General features: G+C 40.2%; 1 protein-coding gene across 3 annotated transcripts in view; it reads right to left on the bottom strand.

Annotated features, from left to right (window-relative positions):
* gprc5ba (G protein-coupled receptor, class C, group 5, member Ba) overlaps positions 1-21,170 on the bottom strand; it is a 135,136-nt gene that overhangs the window by 25,324 nt on the left and 88,642 nt on the right. Inside the window, exon 1 of one of the 3 annotated variants that reach the window (XM_028813764.2) lies at positions 9,938-10,020. The exons of the other annotated variants lie outside the window; for them this stretch is intronic. The gene's annotated coding sequence lies outside the window, so the exon portion shown is untranslated. Of the gene's footprint in view, positions 1-9,937; positions 10,021-21,170 lie in introns of those variants that run through there. 3 annotated transcript variants of the gene reach the window in all.

Genomic DNA, 21,170 nt, shown 5'->3' with positions numbered 1-21,170 from the left:
TTATTGTACTCTTCCTGAAATCATTTTGAAAAAAGGAAGTCAACAGTTCTGAGAATGTCTGGTGTGGCAGAATGAAGACACTATGACAACATAGCAATTAAATAAAATGTTCCACTAACAGCAAGAATGGCCTTCTAATGAAGAAACTGATTGGACAGAAAATAGCAGCCCTCCAGGATATTATAAGTCTCTTCAGTTAGTTCGTCATCTGTTGGCTCACTTTGATCACTTTACTGTTGGTTACAGTAAAAGAATAAGCTGATGGTTCTGAATCTTAAAAAGCAAGTTGATTAAAATGAACACAAAGGAAGTCAGCTCCAGACGTAATTGGCTACTAATGAAGAAAGTGGCTGGAATGAAAACTATTCCAGTCCACCTGTTTTTTTTCATCATTTTAAAATAACTGTGCATGAAATGGCATAATCTTAATTAATGACCTTCAGCGTACTCTGGTACATTTACAGATATCATGCTATCAAGTATTAGTAAATGTTTCAATGTCCTAAGTTGCTATTATTACTTTCAAATTAGATTAATAGTTCCAGACTTCCAGAGTGAGGCTGATAACTTAACGCTCTACCCCCACCCCTTCACCCCCACACAGACATTACAGCATAGTTTGTAAAAGTGCCCAGTCGGCTTCACACGCTGTCGCTGTGCTACTTTATAAATGGGTGAGAAATTAAATTTCTTCGTAAGGTTCTCAAGATGCTCCAAGGTCACCGAGTCATAAACTAATCACTATGCACATTTAATTGAGCTTTCATTATGCATTTACAATTATTTATTAAGGTGGTACTTGGAAAGACCAGGCTGTGAAAGATCAGATAAACAAAACTGAGATGCTTGTATATACCATTGCCATTGAAGGTCTCCTCCTCTGTGATATTTTCATGCTGAGGGAATTTTGAGCTCAAAAATTGCATTTGGCACTATAATGAGACTTAATGAGACTACTTATTTAATAGAAGCATCATACAATTAACATCTACGAAAACATTTATTGGTATGGAGGTTGAGGAATTGTTAAATGTGTACATAAGTCTACAACAGAAATAAACAATCGTGGATCATACAGTATATCAAAAAAATAGAAATTTCCTTATTCTAAAAGTCTCCATAAAGTAGAATCAGTACTTTGAGAAAATTTAAAAAATACATTCAAGAAGAATTTTAGTAGAAAATTAGACAGTTAGATAGCATAACATAATGGCATTCTCAAACTCTACACCAAAAACACTGGCTGCAAAGCATGAAACAAACTGGACTGGGTGCTATTCTATCACAGATACTATATATTAACTGGCTATAAATTACTATTGATAAACTGGGTAACTAAAAATGTGACTTATATGGTGTCAACTAATTTAAACATTGAATTAAAAGAACATGCCTTTGAAAGTTTTTCCCGACGTTGCAGTGAGGGGCCCAAATCAAGTCTCCCTGTGTGTATGTGTATCTTAAATATGGTGATGCTCTCATGCTTAATGATATCAGTTTTTAGATTCCAGATAATATGTAGAAAAAAACAAAATGAGGAGAATAGCACAGAGATCATTAGTGCCACCCCACTGCAAAGGGGTTCAAATCCCTAATTGGTCACTTGTGTGGATTGTACACATTTTCCCCATTTCTGGATGGCTTTGTCTCTTTGGGTACTTAAGTTTTTCTTTCCATATTCAAAAGACAAGCGTGTTAGGCTAACGGACATCTCTATGCTAGCCAAGCAGACTGTTGTTGTCGTGCATGCAAACGTTTGTGTGTGCGAGTATACCCTGCATTAACACTGGTGCCTGATCCAGGACTGCTTCCTGCTTTGTGCCCAATGCTACCAGTTTAAACACTGACTTAAAGTCTCCCATATTTACATTTTACCTAAAAATGTAATTTGTAACACTTGTGAAAATGTTGAGATTGCCTGTAGGGGTTTCTGTTTTCTTTATTCCATTCTCAAGTTTCTTATTTGAGTCACGGTTTAAGGTATGATGTGCTCTGAGAAACAGAAATTGAGTATCTTGGCAATTTTTTATGGTTTTTCAAGATCTCAAAATAAGGTGTTCGCTTGACTACATTCTACGTGTACAAAGTTTTGCAAACAGTGCAATGCTAATGATGTAACCAGAAATGACTGATGGGCAAGCTTCCATAGGTGCACCACTATTTGAAAAAATCCTGCTGAGAGTGAGAGGTCCAGCATCTGTGGAATATAAGCAGACAAGGATACTGCTTTAATTATCATTAACACAGAAGCCTGAGCTCAAAACAGGCTGCCAGTCTCTGGGTATATAATAATATCAAAATAGTGGTGGTTATGCACAATAGAAAAAGGAAAGACAGATTGAAGGAAGGTATTTTAAGACAGAGACACATGAAGGCCTGTGACCTCCTTGACCCTATGCCAACTGTTCCACATCTGTTAGCTTAGGTGGCTCACTCACTTACTGACTTCATGATCCACAGCGCCAAAGCACAATGTAGTTTTCCCACTCACCTCCTGTTCACTTTCCCTTGCTTATACATACACTATACCCACACTTTTTTCTTGCCAAATGAGAATTTGTCTCAATCCATCTACCAGCTTTATAAAATAAGCATCAATTCAAGGATATCCCTTGAACATTTAAGGGCTTCCAGAGCAGAAACATTGCTTCTCTTGGGCCCCCAGAAAGGCTTGGAGACTCCTTAGAGCACACATCTGCACCATGGGCGTCTTTACACCACTGTCCCTCTATGCTTGCTTAAATATTAAATATGCTATGTGGAACTAACTTCCAGGTTGACTGTCCTCCATAATGGCCAGCAGTGTCTCACTATCCCCTTACTGCCCCTGTTAGCCAGAAAAACTCCAGTTGTCCTTCCAGTTCTCCAAGCATTCTTTGACTCTGGAACTCCAGTGCTCATCCTTGCCTATTCATACTGGTAGATGGATGGCATAAGCCTGCTCCAAATGCTACAAATAACCTGTTTGTGGATGATCTTTAGACTAATCTGGGTGCAGTAAGGGTGGTTCAGTGAGTGAGGTTTTGGACTTCAAAGCATATGGTTGCTGGTTACCATCTTAGATTTATGTAGTAGAAATTTAATTTGTCACAAGAACAGAGTGCAACAAAATTCTTACTTGCAAGTTCAAATAACATGCAGCACATACCTTTTATACTTTACAGTATACAGCCCAGTCTAAAACAAGTGTGCCTAACACAACTCAAAACAGCACGGGCAGGCCTAGGGCATAACTCTGGAAAGCGTAACACATTATAATGTGCCCCAGAAAACAAAAGCCGAGATAAGACCAGGAGGGCAGGTTCCAGATAAGGAAGCCAGCATGGAACAGTATGCCCATTCATCCATTAGCTCTGTCTGCCTTATCCAATGAAGAGTTGCACAGAATCATCTGTTGCGAGGCAGAGGCCAACCTTGAATGAAATGCAAAAGTATTACAGGGCATACTCATTCATGTCCAAAAACACAGAAACAAAAACAGCTCATAAGACAGGGGACATGGCACTAAACCCTACAAAGAAAAGCCCCTAACAGAACTGTCAGCCCAGAACAGCCAAAAATATAGCCAGGTCCAGAAGAAAACCAATCCTTGTGCCACCAAGTCCAGTCACAGTCTAGCATTGTACAGAATAACATTCTCAAATTATGATGCTTAACAAGTTACCTAATCGGTTTGCATTTTGTTCAACTAAAGCAAGTGTGGATGGCAGTTTATTAAACAAAACTTGTGTGTCACGCATGTGCATCTGAGGTTTGCCTTCCGGGCTCATCTGAGGTAAGCGCTACCACTCTGGGACACAAGAGGTGTGGTCACTGATGGTAACATCTTCCTTTTCTCCCACAGCCCTGATAAAATGCCCTCAGATAGAAACTGATTCTGCCCCCTGTGGTCCCTCCGCTATAAAAGAGAGATGTTCCTTCCATGGTGCATCACACTCAGGAGAGAGCTGACTGATGACTGGAGCTCAGACCTGAAACTAAAGTACCACTGAAGTAGCCTGCTTTTAATTTTTGTTTTATTGAGCAAGACATCATATGCCCGTTTTGGTTAAGGACTGTGTAAATATTAAAAGGGGTTGAAGTACTCACTTGGTCAACACGTACAATATGTTGGAAGAAATCTTCAGTTAGTCATTTCATACATTTTTAACTCTCAGCAGCAAACAGGTCTCCCCACTAGATCTGGATATGGCAAAATATATTTGCTATCTCTTGCCTTATATGTACTTTCAGTGCCTTTCCTCTGTACCCACGTGTGTCTGAGCTTCCCTTTACTGGCACTCCCTCTCTCAAGACCATTCCTGTAAAGCCAGTTTTGCAAACTCTCATTATTTTCAAGGTGCCTTCCTAACCTCCCGTTTACTTTTATACTTCCCATCTTTGAGGGTAACTGTCTAGGTAACTGTCTAGCATGAGCCTTTACCCCTCCTTGTGAATTTCACACTCGCACTTCTTCTTTCATCATTTCACCAACGTGAAACTCACCAATCACACCAAAACGAATCTGACCAATCAGATTGCTCAGAAGGACTAGACACACAAACCCTGGTGTTTAATTATATAGTAGGCAGTAAAACAATAAATTGAACAGATTGTTTTGGTAATTTCTCCTTGCTGATAGAGTACGAGTTAGCTTTTAATGAGTGTTCTCATGTTGTTACTAAGGTTTAAAAGCAAGGGATTGTATTTACTCTGCTAAATACCTGTTGGGTAGTTATTGGGGTTTTCATCTTTTTGGAATCCTTTTTGTTATTAAAAAAAAAACAGAGTTACTCACATACTTTCCACAACTATTAGCACGTATCAGTTGATGCCATTTTCATATCATTATGGTTTATCATATCTGAAAGGTCCCCTTCTTTATCTTTGATCCCAATGGATGTCTGCAGTGTTCATTAGCTTTCACCAAGGCATTCTAACTGTGTTTAATCTCTGCCTAAGATCTGCAACACCAACATTGCAAATAAACTGCTTCTTTCTTCCACCAAGGGTCAACAGCAGCTGGCTCCACTCCTCACCACCCCCATCAAGACTCTGCAGTGCCATGGCCTGTGCCTCTTTAACACACTGCAACAGGAGTCATGGACAGCTGGCGTCACACATACACACAACTTTAGTCATGTCTGGAACAAGGTTTATATTGAATGTCTTATCTCAAATCATAGTACAGGCCATCTGCAAATGATTTACCAATGGGTCTCCTGCTAACAAGCAGTGCAGAAATGGAAGAAGGAGCAACCGATTCCCGGTCCGGTCTCCACTGACTCTTTGCAATTGTCCACCCTGGGTAGGCTGGCCACCCCCTGAAGTTCTATGATGCCAGGTTATGATGGGAGGGATTCCGCCTTAGAGCCATTCCATTATAATTCTGCTCTACTGGCTCCTCAATGGATCAGATATCATCAGTTTATTATTCTTAGAATAAAATCAAACTTCTAGTTCAAAAAAGCTGACAACCAATCAGAAGTCAACCTCCAGCATCATAAAGCAAGGAACTGTATGAAACTTGAGACAAAATCCCCCCATTTAAAGAAAATAAACCATATTCCATTTGTTGTTCACTTAAATTCATAATGTGAACAGTTTATTAAAAGGGGGTGAAACTGTGTGAGCTTATTGTCCTTGCTTTATTGCGTTGGAGGGTAACTAAAGCTCTTCTAGCACTACCTTAAGTTCCTGGTGTGACTGGTTGAAGGTGAACCCACCTGTCCCAAAATGACAACTTTGATGCTGTATAAAGAACAACAGAAACCCAACAACACTGGATTGGCTTTGGGTCCTAACTAAATCACATACACCAAATGTCTGAACTTCCAGCTCCAGTTGTACCAACCAATAGGCTTGTTCAATATGAACATTTGCCTTTTGGTAGATTTTGGATTGCCGTGATATCCAATCACATCAACCGGAGTATGTTACATAATGCTTTTTCCTGTTGATAAAAGAAAAAAAATGGCTTGTTCAGAAGCTGTGTCATATATGCCATGATCCTGCTATGACTCCATGTGCTGTGCCAGAACAACTGTGGGGAAAAATCACAATCTGTCAAGAAGATGGGCAGGAAGATCTGCTCATGTTGGGAAAAACAAAGGAAAAGCTCTACTTGATCATGGCTACACTGACTCTAGAACAGACATTAAAAGAGATGAAAATGACCAAGAGATGTGTAAGTCAATAAACACACAGAAGTCATAACGAAAAGTTACATCGAACAAATGTCAGAGCCAAAAAGGAAAGCAAGAATCAAACTCAACAATAAGAACAAAGATTGACAACCAGATAAACAAAATTTATGTTTAGAAATTCACTAAGTACTGGAGTCTATCCATAAACTTGGATAACTCAGAACTGCTGGACTGAAATTTATGTTGTTGCAAATGATAAGAGTCAGTAGTGAGTGTGCACCGAGGAATTCTGGGAATTTTCCATCGAAACGTCTGACACTAAAATCTAACATGGTGCTGCCCAGAATAAAACAAAATGGCATTGTAGCAAGAAGTGAATACATTTACAATTTATTAAGTACATGATATACTCTAAATCTGATGTAAGATTTGAAATCCCTGAGTATCAAAATCTCCAGAGAGACATACAGATTGTCAGAATCCTGTCAGGAACAAACACAATGAATTTTTAAAATTTCAGTGATCATAATAAATGTGATTGATACCCACACAGAGTAAAAGCCATTGAAATGTGTTCAGTTGCATACTAATATTGCGTAATCAGTCTCAATAGTGCCACTTGGTGGCCACAGGTGGCATTTTTTCAGTAAGTTTTGTAAAGATTACATCAGTGGTCATGAGTTTTGACAAGTGGTGCTTTTCTGTTCTTGACAAGTATTTGTTGAATAACTTTCCAGTCAGAGACATTGTTGAGTGGTTTTGATTGTACCCAGTTACAAATGAGTAGTGAATGGAGCATGCAGTTTCACAAACAGCATCCAGCCATTATATGTTTCTGGATCCTCTTTGTCCAGTTCTGGGTCTCAGAGATTTTGAGCCTATTGTGTCCTTGTAAGGCATGAGTCAACCTTTAGCAGGGTGCCACTCTACTACAGGGCACACTTACACAAACATTAAGAGTTGCCAACAAACTTCACTTGCATGTCTTTGGAGCATGGAAAGAAGATTGGAGTATGTGAAGGGAAAAAGCCCCTTGGAGATAGGAAGAACTTGTAGTGCCTGTGCTGGGAATTGAACCTAGTCTCGTGAACAGTGAGTCACTATGTCAGTCCTATTTGAAGCATTCATTTTCCAACCTGGAAACCTCCACCCATTTTAAAATTGTGTGTCTAGTTCAGGGGCATCAGGAGAAGGAATCTATATCTGCAGATCGTAAGATTGATGTCAGTAGTTCAATAACCATCACTTTCGGTGTCCATTCAAGTGGACCCGCCTCTTATTGCTGTAAGGATTTAAGACCAGAAGATCTGCCATATTGAGGCAATTCAATTGGGAACTTGCAAAGATGTAAAGATGTTTCCACAATTATCGCATCTTTTTCTTTTGGTGATTTGTGATGTTGCCATGGTGGTGCCTCAACTCCTTATTGTGGTCTCTGTTTTCTTACAACTGGTACTGAAAGTATTGAAAAAAAACATTTTAAAAACAGTACACTACCAGCATTTCAGTATTTTCGATACTGGAAGTAAATGGTAGTTGTCAAAGACCATGTGCTCATTTATTCGCTCCTCCACTCTATAGTGGTGCTCCACAGGGGACAAACCCCTCAACCTCAATCCCACTCCACTATTCGATTTATTGAAGAATCCACGGGAGATTCACCACTAGCCATTCGTATGTGCTGGAGACTCCACGGGGGATAATGCAGTGCAGAGTTCAAATGGGAACTGCTGCTTGAATAGACGCAAGGCAGGGAGGCATGCAATTACGAGACACAACAGGAACGCATGCGATTGTGTGGCAGAGCAGGGAGGTTGGAGTGAGACAGGGATTTGGGGGGGGGGGGGGGTGATCTACTATTTGCTTTGGTACAATTTTGGTACCAGTACAGAGGTCCAAAAGTTAGTATTGATACTGAAGTCAAGATGTTAGTATCAATCCAACACTAGTGCATGCCCATACCAAGACAATTTACTGCTGCGAGTTAACAGAACGTATTTGGAAGTGGGAAGGAATCCCACAAGGACATGGGAAGAACATGCAAAACCTGCACAGTCATTGACTAGGCTAGGATTTTAAACCAGAACCTAGAAGCTGTAAAGCAACCATGCTTCCCCGATTTGAAACATGGCCGCTACGCATCATTTCTAATTGGGGACATAATCTGGTACAAACGGCTATTCTCAAACCTACCTAATCCAAATCATGGTCATGAGGGGCTCTAAGTATAACTTGGCACCATAGGGATAAGGCAGGAAATGGCCCTGGACAGGAAATCACTTCACAACTTGACCCACGGAAGCATCACCCACATTCACATGGGAGGAAAATCCTCACAGACATGGGAAGAACAAAACCAAGACTGTGCACAAGTTTCCAATCCAGGACACTGGATTTGTGAAGAGGCTTAACTAACCACTGCACTGCCATGCCACACAAAGTAGCACAGATGGGACGGTTTCTAAGCTACAAGTGGCACACTTCTACATGTTTCATGTCAGGCTGTCTCGCTCTCCCAGCTCCCCACTCTTAAATGCTTTGCCAGATGGTTATACTACATCGTCCCACAGAGGTGCAGAATCATTTGTTTCAGTCTGGGAATTTGCTCTGTGGTGCCGCTGCCTAATCATTTCTACTTATTTGTGAAATGGAGACCCTCAGGGTGACAAAGGTGCAAAGAGATGTTTGCATCAAGTAATGCAATAGGAGATCTCCCAAACCTCTATAGATAGGATACCATCTAAGCTGTAAACCACATGCTTCCATGTAGAGAATATCAGGTTGGCACTCTCTCTTCCAGCTCCCTGCTACTACACTGTTGCTGGATGGTTATAGCAATGATGGAGCCACCAGTGGATGTGTTACTGTAATGAATGTGAGCACAGTCACACACACAACCCACTTAAGTAATAACGCTTGGCCAAGTCCAGCTGACTAACCTAAAACACACACCTTTAGGATGAGGGTGCATCCCATAAGTCAATTTTCGTAGAACAGCACTATATAAGAGCACAATAAACAACTGCATGCAAAAAAGCACCTGTGAACAGCAGGCAAGTGACCTGGCCAAGTACAGTATCTAATTTTGCCCTCTAGAGCGGTGTTGCCACCACCAATGTGTTAGGTGAACAGAGATTTCACAGTAAACCCGCTCCTTCTGAAACTTTCAAACACTTCATTCTGCAATGACACTATGCCTCAGATCTAATCTCCATTTCACATATATCTACAGGTCTCACAGGCTTCATTCTTTTACAAGTCGGGGTCCATACTGACCAGACAGTGGCCATTTCTATTTACTAAGTTTGTGATCTTAGGACCTTCGATTCTCACGCTATATCTTGAATAGCTAACATTTGGATTGTGTCCAATTTGCCTCAGGCACGCGCGCTTCATGCCTCGACTACTTGTGCTTACTTAATGTCACATTTCAGAATCAATCCAGTGCTGCCCCTGCTTTACGACCGTGCAGCTTTCTTTCCAATTTTGGACACGCTGGATATATGGATTACATGTTAAGTGAGAAACTAAATATTAAACATTTACAGACACACATTCTGTACAGAATTCAAGATAACACAGCTTGCCATTCTTAACTGGAAACAGAATGATCACTATTTGTATCTTTTAAATAATAAATAGTAAAAGACTGTTGCTAAACAGCTTGTAAGTATTTGGAAAACGTGGCTGTTGACATTTTCTAAATCATCATTCTAGTCAGCCTTTCTTTGCACAGCCAAATGAGTCATGCCGTATTTAAAAAGCTTCATGTCAACACTTTGTACCGTCAGCCCGTACGCTTTTTGGCTCACCTGAAGGCTAGAGGGTCTTCTGGTGGATCTCTTCTAATGCAATTTTTTAACTGCAGAACCAATCAGCAGCTCGAGTCTTGTGAAAGGCTGAAATCACATGCTGCTTTGCTCAGGGTATTAACAAGCCCACGCACAGCTAAAACCAACAGCAGCTCATATGTGTTTTAATACGAAGCCCAGTGTCAGTGATGCTTCAGTGCATTGATGACATTTTACAAATGTGCGGAACAAACCACTTCACCCAAAACAGCCCACATTTTGCAGCTTTATTTGTTCTCTTTGTTTTTCTGCTGCATGTGTTTGTGTGTTTGGCAGAGAAGATGCAGGTGTCTGAAACTCTCCTGACTATTCATACTCTTCAGGTCTACTGCGAGTATGACAGATCCTCAAAAGATTTTTTTTTCTATACTGTTATGTCATTCTCACAATCTGTGGTCAGTGGGGTGGCACTTGTTACCAGGTCCTGAATCCAAAATAAAGCCAAGAAACCCAAAGTACAAAAAGAGGTATTTTAATTATATATCATGATGATGGCATATTGGCATGTGAAACGTATCTTAAACAACATTATTTATCCACAGAGTTAGATATACAAATAATAAAATTCACTATGATACACAATTTATTCTTATTTGGACAAAACTTCTACTTGAAACAAATGGAGACTGAAATAGGCTGTTGATTTGCATCTCAATATGTGAGCCTATTTACGTCAACATGCGTATTAAAACCAATGTTGTATCTCCGTTACATAGATGACTTCTTCATAATCTGGACTGCCAGTGAGAAGGACCTCCTCCATTTTCATAACGAATATAACTCTTTCCACCCCAACATAAAGCTGAAGCTGAATTACTCAAAAACAGAAGTCAGCTTCCTTGACACCACCATTCACATAAAATATAATACCCTTGTAACTTCTGTTTTTCACAAACCAACAGACAGATGGACCTACCTGAGAAGTGATGGCTTCTACCCCAAGCATATAAGGTGCTCCAACATTTTCAGCCAAGGCAATACGTTACAACCGTATTTGCTCAGATCTGACAGACCAGGAAAAACAACCGCAAGATCTTAGACAAGATGTCATCAGAAAAGGTTATACTCCCAAAACAACAGAAACTCAAATAAGAAGATCTACTACCATACCCTGAGACAACCTTCTGGAATGTAAAACTAAAGACAACAAGAACCGCATCCCCCTTGTTGTCACCTATAACCCACATTTTGAAGCACTTCGAAAAATTATGAAAGAATGTCAGCAATACAAATAATAATGAAACGCTGAGAGATGTATTTAAAGAACCTCCCTTCCTGGCATACAGACAACCTCCAAATCTGCAGCAACTAATTGTCCAAAGCTCCCTGGGTGAACCAACAGATAATGAATGGTACATCTCCCTGGCTACAGAAAAGATGTAAAACGTGTGCATATATTTATGATACAGATCGTGTAGTTAAACCACACTGCTGAACAGAACATCAGATAAAAGGATAATTTTCCTGCAGATCATCTAATGTGGTCTTCCTAACTCTCTGTATGAAATGTCTTGAATCTGCCCTCTATGTAGGAGAAACTGGACCAACACTCCACCAAAAAACGAATTTACACAGGTTCCACATTAAGTATGGCAATAGGGATGTTCCTGTAGGAACTCACTTCAACAACCATGGACACTGTGAGAAGGACTTTAAAGTCACAGTGCTTATGGGCAACTTCAAAACAAAACAAGAGAGAAAAAAATGGGAAGTTAAACTCATGCTGAAATTTAACACATTACAACATGGTTTAAATAGAGACAAGAGTAATATAATCAGATATGAGGATTGTTAACATCTCTCTGACTGACCCAGACAACCTGACTACAGATCCACATTGTATGGAACTCATCAAAAAATTCAAAAGACTTTGTTGGATAGTTATCTTATCAAAAGATCTTGACTATACTTCTCCTCTCTCGCTAAATTAATCTTAGCCTGGAGAGGTCTATTAATTTTTTACATCTAAGATGTCTCACTTAAAGGTTTTCCAATGTTGTATCTGTCCTAGTGTCTATATAAACACAGGGAATTTCAGTCTCTGTATTACATCTTGCCTGAAGAAGGGGCCTGAGTTGCCTCAAAAGCTTGTATATTGTAATCTGTTTAGTTAGCCAATAAAAGGTGTCCTTTTGCTTGACTTCTCATTATAAAAATTAAAATCACAGAAAATGGGATAACACATGTGGCTGTGATTAACAGAATAAACAAAGAAAACCAAATGCTGGCTGGCTCTCTTAGCGGGCCAAACTAAACACAGGACTTGGCCCTTACTTGACATGCTGGGGGTGCCTTTTGTACTTATCCACCTCTAAAGCATCTTAATCCTCTCATCACACCTTCAATTCCTTTCTTAGTACAATTCTAGCATCTCTTCCTCTTGTCTATCAAGTGTGTCCCAAATCCTTCCATCTGATTCCATATAAGGCTCACCTTGCTATGGAAAACAGGATGATGGCAAAACTGAAAAATCCCCTCCCTACCCACCAGGAGGTGCTCTCACTTTTAGCCACAGACTCATTCCACCAAGGTGTGCTAAGAAGCACCTCTCTGGGGGGGGGGATGAAGGGGGATGGGGTGGTGGTCTTTTTTGCCCACTGCTATCAGGTAATTTAAGAAAGAAAGAAAGAAAGAAGCAGGAAATGAAATTGATCACAATGGATAAGCAAAAGAATAGGCATTTAAATAGGCAAAAGGCCAAAATTAGGAGCAAAAGTTCAAAACTATCAGATCAAAAATGACAATTCAAAAATCTCTACTCAAAAAAAACAGCAAAAAATCCCTGGTGCTACCTATAAACCTTTTTTACTAATCAAATCACTAACTTACAGATAGTAATTTGTTTAGAAAATATCCATAAAAGTGGATGTCAAGAATACTGTTTTGTCATCTTAAACACAAGTTTCTGATGATGTCACACACAGCAATGGTGGTCATTGTGTAATAGCAACAGATGCTCTTCCTATACACAAAATGGCCACAGTTGGGAAATCTCATGCAAACTGGCCAATTTTACTATAAAACCTCAACCCAAAATGGTCATGATGTCAATGTCGTAACAACTAAATAAATAGACCATAAGAAAAAACAAAATACAGAATGCAAAACACATAGAAAACAACAGAACAAATCCCAAGAAATTACATTCATATCAAAATTATGACACCCTGCATCAGTGGGTCCAATGCAGATACCAAGCCTGGATAGGGCATCAGGCACACTCATTCACAACACACTCAACGTCCACTGGTAACATCAACACGTAACCTCATATATGCATAAAACTTTAAAATCTGAAAGAAAACATCAGAATTAGAACAATTTAGCCTAAAAAGCTTTTCAATCCTATTCACTTAATTTCTCCACAATGACACCAAGATGAGTTTTGAAAGGCATTACTGTCTACCCACTGGTGTAGTAAAGGCTCCGGCGAGGTAGGAGGGCCTCTGCACCCAAAAGGCCCCTTCACCCGACCTCCATCAAGCCAGCCCCAAATATATATATTTAATTTCTGAAAAAAGAAAAATGTGCATTTTTAGGCAAAATGAAACAGTGAGAAGAAAGTAGTGTGTCATGTTGCAGGACATTACAGGCAACAGGCAGGTGAGCACGATAATACCGGTACTTGAAATCTGCAGGAGTTAGCCAGTAAGTGACAAAAAGATTGATCATGATAAGAAAAAGAAAACATCTAAGTACTTTCTGAATCAAGCAATTGGCACAACAGGCCATTGCCAAAAAAACAAAGATAACATCGACATTTAAAGCATCAGTGGAAGAGGGAATTGATGAAGTGCTCCCTATACTGTTGGTAGCAACTGCCCTGTTCTTAAACCACCATGTACAACCTTGCATTTAATCTCTGAAATCAAAAAAGGCTACATACTCACCGCAACTTCATTCCCATTTTGTTACTCATATGTGACACATATTTGATTTTTTGAGAAGTATGATTAGCAAAAAATTACATGGAATAAAAATGTTTCAGAATGGATTTACACTACTCTCATAACAACAGTAATACATCTAAAGCATCCACATCCCTCTCACCAGTCTCATATCCTGCGGTTTGGTCCACTTGTTTCCGTACACAGAACACTGGCTAGGATTAAATGCACCCAAACCAAAAGCTCTGATCTTTCATTTCCTGCTTCTCTTCCTTGCCATCATATGCTTACAAATTCAGATATCCTGCACTGAAATTATGTGAATTAGAGCAGCAACCAGCATCTTTTAGTTTGCATCAATTGAATTATTCATTTTGTGCATGCAGGTCACATTCAGGATAGCCTCGTCAGATCTGAATCAATCGGAAAATTAATCTGAGCTGTCCAAGAATTAAAAAAGGTAAAAATCAAGATCAACTCACTTTTAGCTACCGTGTGAAGGCAGCCTTAAAACACTCTTGCTTCTTCAGACATGATCTTTATGATTTCAGCAACAGCATCTAAAAACATTAAATGTGTAAAAATGTTAAATATGGGAATGTTAAATTCTGGTAGGGATCCACAGCTCTGCTATTGCAAGAGGTGGAGGGCACACATTCTGTCTTATGCCAGTGTGTCTACCACACTATTTGGTAACTTATTCTGCATGAAAAAAAAATCTCCCTGATGTTTGTGTGAAATTTGTCCTTAATAAGTTTCAAAGTGTGTCCCCATGTTCTTGTTTGAAAGTGCATCCAGTTCTTGCATGGACCTGGAACAAGAATCAAAGCCTTGTCCCTGGAACTGGAGATTCTAACTGCTGCACTACTGTGCTGCCTCACAGCAATTACTGATTACATCTTGCCTGAAGAAGGGGCCTGAGTTGCCTCGAAAGCTTGCATATTGTAATCTTTCTAGTTAGCCAATAAAAGGTGTCATTTTGCTTGGCTTTTCTCTACATTCATAATGGCTAACACGGTACAACACCCTAGTACTACATTTTATGCTAGAAATGTGCATTCTGGATGAAAGCCTAAGGTGACAAAAAATGACCATTTTAAGCATGTAGTGGCACTTTCAAATCTACTTATTTTGAAAAGCTGTTCATTTAATCCTGACAAGTTAAACCAAGTTCTCATGCAATGTGTAAAAGAACATCAGAGCCTGTATCATGCTTAATAATAATAATAATACACTTTATTTATATAGCGCCTTTCCCATGCTCAAGGCACTTACAGAATATAATAAAGAACGGCAGCATATGCAGTATATAGCATTGTACAAACCAGATAAATAAATAAAGTAGATTAAGACAGTGAATTCTGAAAAAAAAAAAACAGACAGCATAATTGATGGTCTCGCACACACACATACAGGTTACATTAGCATCTGGACAGAGAAGTAAACTGAGAGAAGGGTAATAAAGTCAAGTAGAGCTGAAAGCCTTCCTGAACAGATGAGTTTGAGTTGTTTTTTTAAAAGAATTCATGGAGTCAGCTGACCTGATTAATTTCGGTAGGTCATTCCAGAGTCTGGGCGCTATACAGCTGAAGGCCCTGTCACCCATGGAGTGTAGATTAGTGTGGGGTACAACAAGATTGCCAGAATCAGAGGACCTTAGTGGGCGGACAGGCACATAGTGATGGAGTAGGTCACTGATGTAGTTTGGCGCGAGGTTATTTACGGCTTTGTAGGTTATTGGTAGGATTTTATATTCGATTCTGTAAGACACAGGGAGCCAGTGAAGACGGAGCAGGATGGGTGTGATGTGCTCGCTGCTGCTAGCTCGAGTAAGGACTCTTGCAGCTGAGTTTTGAATAAGCTGGAGCTGTGATATAAGATTAGAAGGGGCACCTGCCAGTAGGGAATTGCAATAATCGATGCGGGATGTGATAAAAGCATGGACAAGTTTCTCAGCATTAGAGAAGGAGAGGAAGGAGCGAACACGGGATATGTTACGGAGGTGAAAGTAAGAAAATTTCTTAATGTGATTTATGTGGGCAGAATAAAAGAGGGAGGAATCAAAAATGACACCAAGATTTTTTACAGTAGAGGCAGGTCTGATGAGATCACCGCCAAGATAGACTGGGAAGGAGCTCATTTTATTAAGTTGCATTTTAGTCCCAATTTGCAGGAGTTCAGTTTTATTGCAATTTAATTTTAAAGAGTTCTGCTCCATCCAGGTTTTAATTTCACTAAGGCAGGTTGTGAGCTGAGAAAGCTCTGATGAAGTTCCACTTTTAACATTGAAGTAGAGTTGAGTATCATCTGCACAAAAATGATAACCCAGTCCATAGCTACGGATAATATGGCCAAGGGGAAGCATGTAAATACAGAAAAGCAGAGGACCGAGGACAGAGCCCTGAGGAGCTCCTTGTGTGACTGGCGCTGAGCTGGATCTGCTGTTGCCAAGACTAACAAACTCTTGCCTATCAGTCAGATAGGACTTGAACCACTGGAGGGCAGTGCCAGAGATACCCAGCATGTTCTCCATTCTGGACAGTAGAATGTCATGCCTGACAGTGTCAAATGCTGCACTGAGGTCTAACAGAATTAATATGTTGGTTTGTCCAGAGTCTGCTGCCATAAGCAAATCATTGGTTACCCGTAGCAGAGCAGTTTCACAGCTGTGCCGCGCCCTGAAACCAGACTGAAAGGGTTCCATCAAATTATTAGAGGTTAGGTAATTGGTGAATTGGGAAGCTACAACACGCTCAAGAACTTTTGACAGAAAAGGTAAGTGGGAAATAGGCCGGAAATTGTTAAGATTGTCAGCATTAAGACCAGACTTTTTTAACACTGGGGTTACAGAAGCGATTTTAAAAGTGATCGGCACAGAGCCAGTGTCAAGGGATGAGTTTATTATTGTTGTAACAGTCGGGATTATGGCATGAAGGCAGGATTTAAGTAGTGTGCCGAGGATGGGGTCCAGTACACATGTAGTCGGCCTCATCTTACAAAGCAGGTTATTAACAAACGCAGATGTGACTGGTGAGAACTTAGAGAAGGAGCTGGATGGAGTGGGAAAACAGGGAGAGATATAAACAGATGATGTATTTATGTTAGTTGAATTATTTAGATCTTTAATTTTGTTACGGAAAAATTGGAGGAATTCCTCACAGACTTCAGTAAAAGAGGTAGTTGTGCCAGATGTAGTTTATTAACTACAGAGAACAAAACCCTTGGCTTATCATGGCCACTTTCTATTATTCTGCCGTAATGGGTGTTCTTGGCAAACCCTGCTTGATTATTTACTTTATTGTTGTGCCAACTATGTGGCATTGCAGCAAAGACACAAGTCCCTACCAGTATAATAAAAAGGTTGATTTTTATATAAATATCTTACAAAAAGGCTTTGAAATCACAGATAATACAATTCCTCTTCACTCTGGTTCCCTCTTTCTTTTCCTACACACCTCTGAGGCAAGCAGAGTCCATCCTCCTCACCTGACTCCAATTCACTTCTTTTATCCTGGACTCAGGAGCACAGCCTGTTCGAAGCAATTCCAGGTCAAACAGAAACCCTACAAAGCACAGATTACTAATCATGGCAGCTCCCCCTGGTGGGCCCCGTGGACCCCAACAGGGGTTCTCCACAGGACTACAGGTCCCAGCATGCCCTGCTGGTGTCTGAATGATAATCCTAACCCAGGGATGCTACCATGTAGTGTATCATGACAGCAAATGGCCCAAACAGGTTATCTAAACTGACTCTACCATAACATTGGCCTCCTGGCTAGGAAAGGAACCAGAACTTGTCCCGGTAGAGACAACCACATAGAAACTTTCATTTTGGCATCTTGTGTTTGTTTCCTGGCTGAGGCAGGACGATCTTTGCCTTCTTTGTCTTGCTTCAAAAGGGCTGACCTCCTATCCACGCAAGAAATCTTGCCCCATCCCGGTCCAGGACACCCACGCATGTACATCGTCCATCACAATGTACAACTTTTTAAAAGATATTCAGCTTTTGTTTAGCATCGCCCACTATGGGTCTATCTTTTTTATTTTGTTTTTCTCTGTACGTCATTCCCAAAACACACAATTTTAAGCAGCCATTTCTCCTGCTTACAAATGAAAGTTTGATTGTAAATATATTTTTCTAATGTGAATTTTAACATGACTGTGGGTGTATCACTGAAAATGGCAAAGATATATTCTGTCTGTTCAACTCAGAAAATATTCTGACATTGAATGTAAATGTGATCTTCAGATCTTTATTCAAAATCTTACAATAAACTACAAAATGAATCAATAATATCAAAATTTGATACCTATACATTAAATTGTTCTTGGATAAAATAATTGTGTCTTTTGTTTCAATCCAGCCATTTCCACACTAGGATCACCAGAAGGCAGAGCCTATCCCAGTAACATCAGGGAGAACCCAACCGCGGACAAAAAGCCAATCCATCGCAGTGCAACCCTACATCTTTCAAAAATGATACATAGCCCTGCCTATGTGCTTGAGATTATTATGTTCCAGCTGGAACAAATTACCTTTTGAAAAAAATGACAGATTAGTTAAAATATAGCTAGGTTGGGTACAGAGAGAAATGAAAGCCAAATTACTGGTACAAAACTGTAAACCAAAAGCAGCACAGGCACAGGGGTTCCACCCCATCAGTTTTGGATGAAAGGATTTCTGTCTACTTATCTATAAAAAAGTTGTACTTTGTTAAGTCATCAGACATCTTCCCTGACCTCTAATTACCACCAAAAGTGGCACACTGGTAAGCACTCAGTTAACAAGTTCATGCCAACTTCATTCCATACTCCAAGAATAGTATGCTCATTTTACATTTGTATTTACAATTTTGAATCTATAAATATGTTAAGGTAGGTATATCCTGGATAAAGTCAAACATACAAATATATTGCATTTTTGAAGTAAAAAATATTAATAGAATAATAAAATATGACTGATTTTATAATATCAAATTTTAGGACTGACAACTTCTTATTACTGAACTGTTCATTGGTACTGGCAGGTGCAACAACTCTTTTTTAACCAAAACATTACCACCCCCAGAGAATTTCAGACTGCCCCCCCACACAGATTTTTCCCCGGCACTGGTCCTGAGCAAAAGTCAGATTAAAGATCACCTCTTTTTATGCAATGGCTACTACGATGTCACGGACCATACAGCATACACATTACTAGTCACAACAACAACGCAGCAGCATAATGATCAGACACATAAAACAGAAAATGGCTGAACCTTCAGAAATAAAGAGTCACAAAATGGTGATGTGATGACATCTCCCAACAACATTAAAATATGCCAAACACAAAAATTATAATAATTAAAAAAAAAAAAAAAACTGACCTTACTGGATTCCTGATGGCCTGATATAATCCTGCAGAGCTGTCTAAAACAAGTAAGATGTTTTTATGAATGGTGGCAAGTTGGCCAGGCTGAGGTTGCAAAGTACCTCCACACCATAACAGACTGTATGAGGCTATCGTTGAATGGGTGGTCTTCACCTCATACAATGGGTCTCCTGTAACTCAGAAATGTTGAATGTTTGGCTCATCCATCCACAGGATGTTTTGAACCTCAAATACATTTAATTCCATTATGGACACTTCCATCATTATTATTTTTTATTTACCTGCCTTGTGACGGATGGCCGGGGCGCCCCCTTCACCACATCTGCCAGGGTGACAAGGGTGGGAAGCCCAGTATCACCCCCTGGACGCTAGATGGCAGCCTCCCTGGGTTGCAGCGGTGCCTCGGACTCCCCCAGGGCTTCATAGGATTTAGAGGTCTGTGCAGCTCTGTGGGGTTCCGCAGGCACCGCCAGGGGGTGCTGCAACAGGAGGGGCTGGCCCTTTTGGAAAATGCTTTCACCTTACCCGGAAGTGCAGCCGGATGTCGGCAATTAAACACCTGGAGCACTTCCGGGTACCCAATAAAAGGGAGCCAGCGACCATCACTCAGCAGCCAGAGTCGGGTGGGAGGAGGACAAAGCTTGGTGAGGAGTGGTGGTGGAAGAAAAGAGTGTGGTGTACTGGTGCTTAGTACTGTTATTGGAACTGTGTTGTGTCTATGGGTATGGGGAAGGCGTAGCCCACAGATGAAGAAAAATAAAAGTTTAAGTATTTTTATTCGTGCCTCTGAGTGAATCTGTGTCGGGTCGGGCGCAATATAGCGCCTTTTCTTACAGCCTGTTTATGGAATTGTGTATTGATACTTATTTATTTATCTACTTTATTTGTAATTGTCATTCTTTCTTTTACTTGTTGTAAAACACTTTGAGCATACTCAATATATGGAAATGTGTGATACATTCTCAAAATAAATGTTGTTGAAAAACTCAAGTAGGCGTTTTGTATGTGCCTCGAGGTGAGCAGCAATTATCTTTTAATTGTGTGATGATTTTCAATCTTCTGATGCTCTGTTTGCGCAGACATTTTACCCTTGGAAAAAAAGACAACCTGGACCCACTGAAGGACAAAGAACGGAGCTAAAAACACTGTGAGGATTATGTTTTTTGACTCCTGCAGTGTCTTCAGTACCATCCAACCATTTCTGTTAAGGGGTAAGCTCAGAGGTATGCATATGGATGAGCCTATGGTGTCCTGGATAATGGACTATTTGTCGGGCAGACCACAGTTTGTGAAACTCAACGACTGTGTTTCTCACACGGATGTGAGCAACACTGGAGTACCACAAGGGACTGTCCTGTCTCATTTTCTCTTCAACCTGTGCACCTCATACTATAAATAAAACACCAGGTCATGTCACAGAAATTCTCAGATGATACTGCATTTATGGGGTGTATTGACAGGGGGGATGACACTGAATATAGGAGTCAGGAGGAGAACTTTATTTGTTGGTACAGAAAGAATTGTCTGCAAGTCAACATCAGCAAAGCCAAGGAACTGTTTATTGCGTTTCACTGCACTAAACAGATTTTACACCCAGTCAACATTCAGGGATGTGCAGATGGTCCTCGGCTACAAATACTTAAGGATCCACATTAATGACAGGCTCAATTGGTTTCGTAATTACATTTATACTGTGCTTTTATAACCTACTTAAAGTATTTTAAATTGACAGTGAGGAGCCACTTCAACCACTACCAATGTGTAGCATCCACCTAGATGCGATGGAAGGCATTTCTACACCAGGTTTGCTCACCACATATTAGTTTTTAGGTGGTGAAGGGGTGAGGGAGATAGTTAGCTAATCAGCGACAGGAGACAGAATGTCCTGGCTGTGGTTTTAAATTTAGCCAGGACATTGGGAAACGCTCTACTCCTT

The sequence above is a fragment of the Erpetoichthys calabaricus genome, chromosome 11, assembly GCF_900747795.2.
Source record: "Erpetoichthys calabaricus chromosome 11, fErpCal1.3, whole genome shotgun sequence".
Classification (NCBI taxonomy): Eukaryota; Metazoa; Chordata; class Cladistia; order Polypteriformes; family Polypteridae; genus Erpetoichthys; species Erpetoichthys calabaricus.
The sequence above is the reverse complement of the archived record's forward strand: the minus strand, read 5'-3'. Positions and strand labels throughout refer to the sequence as shown.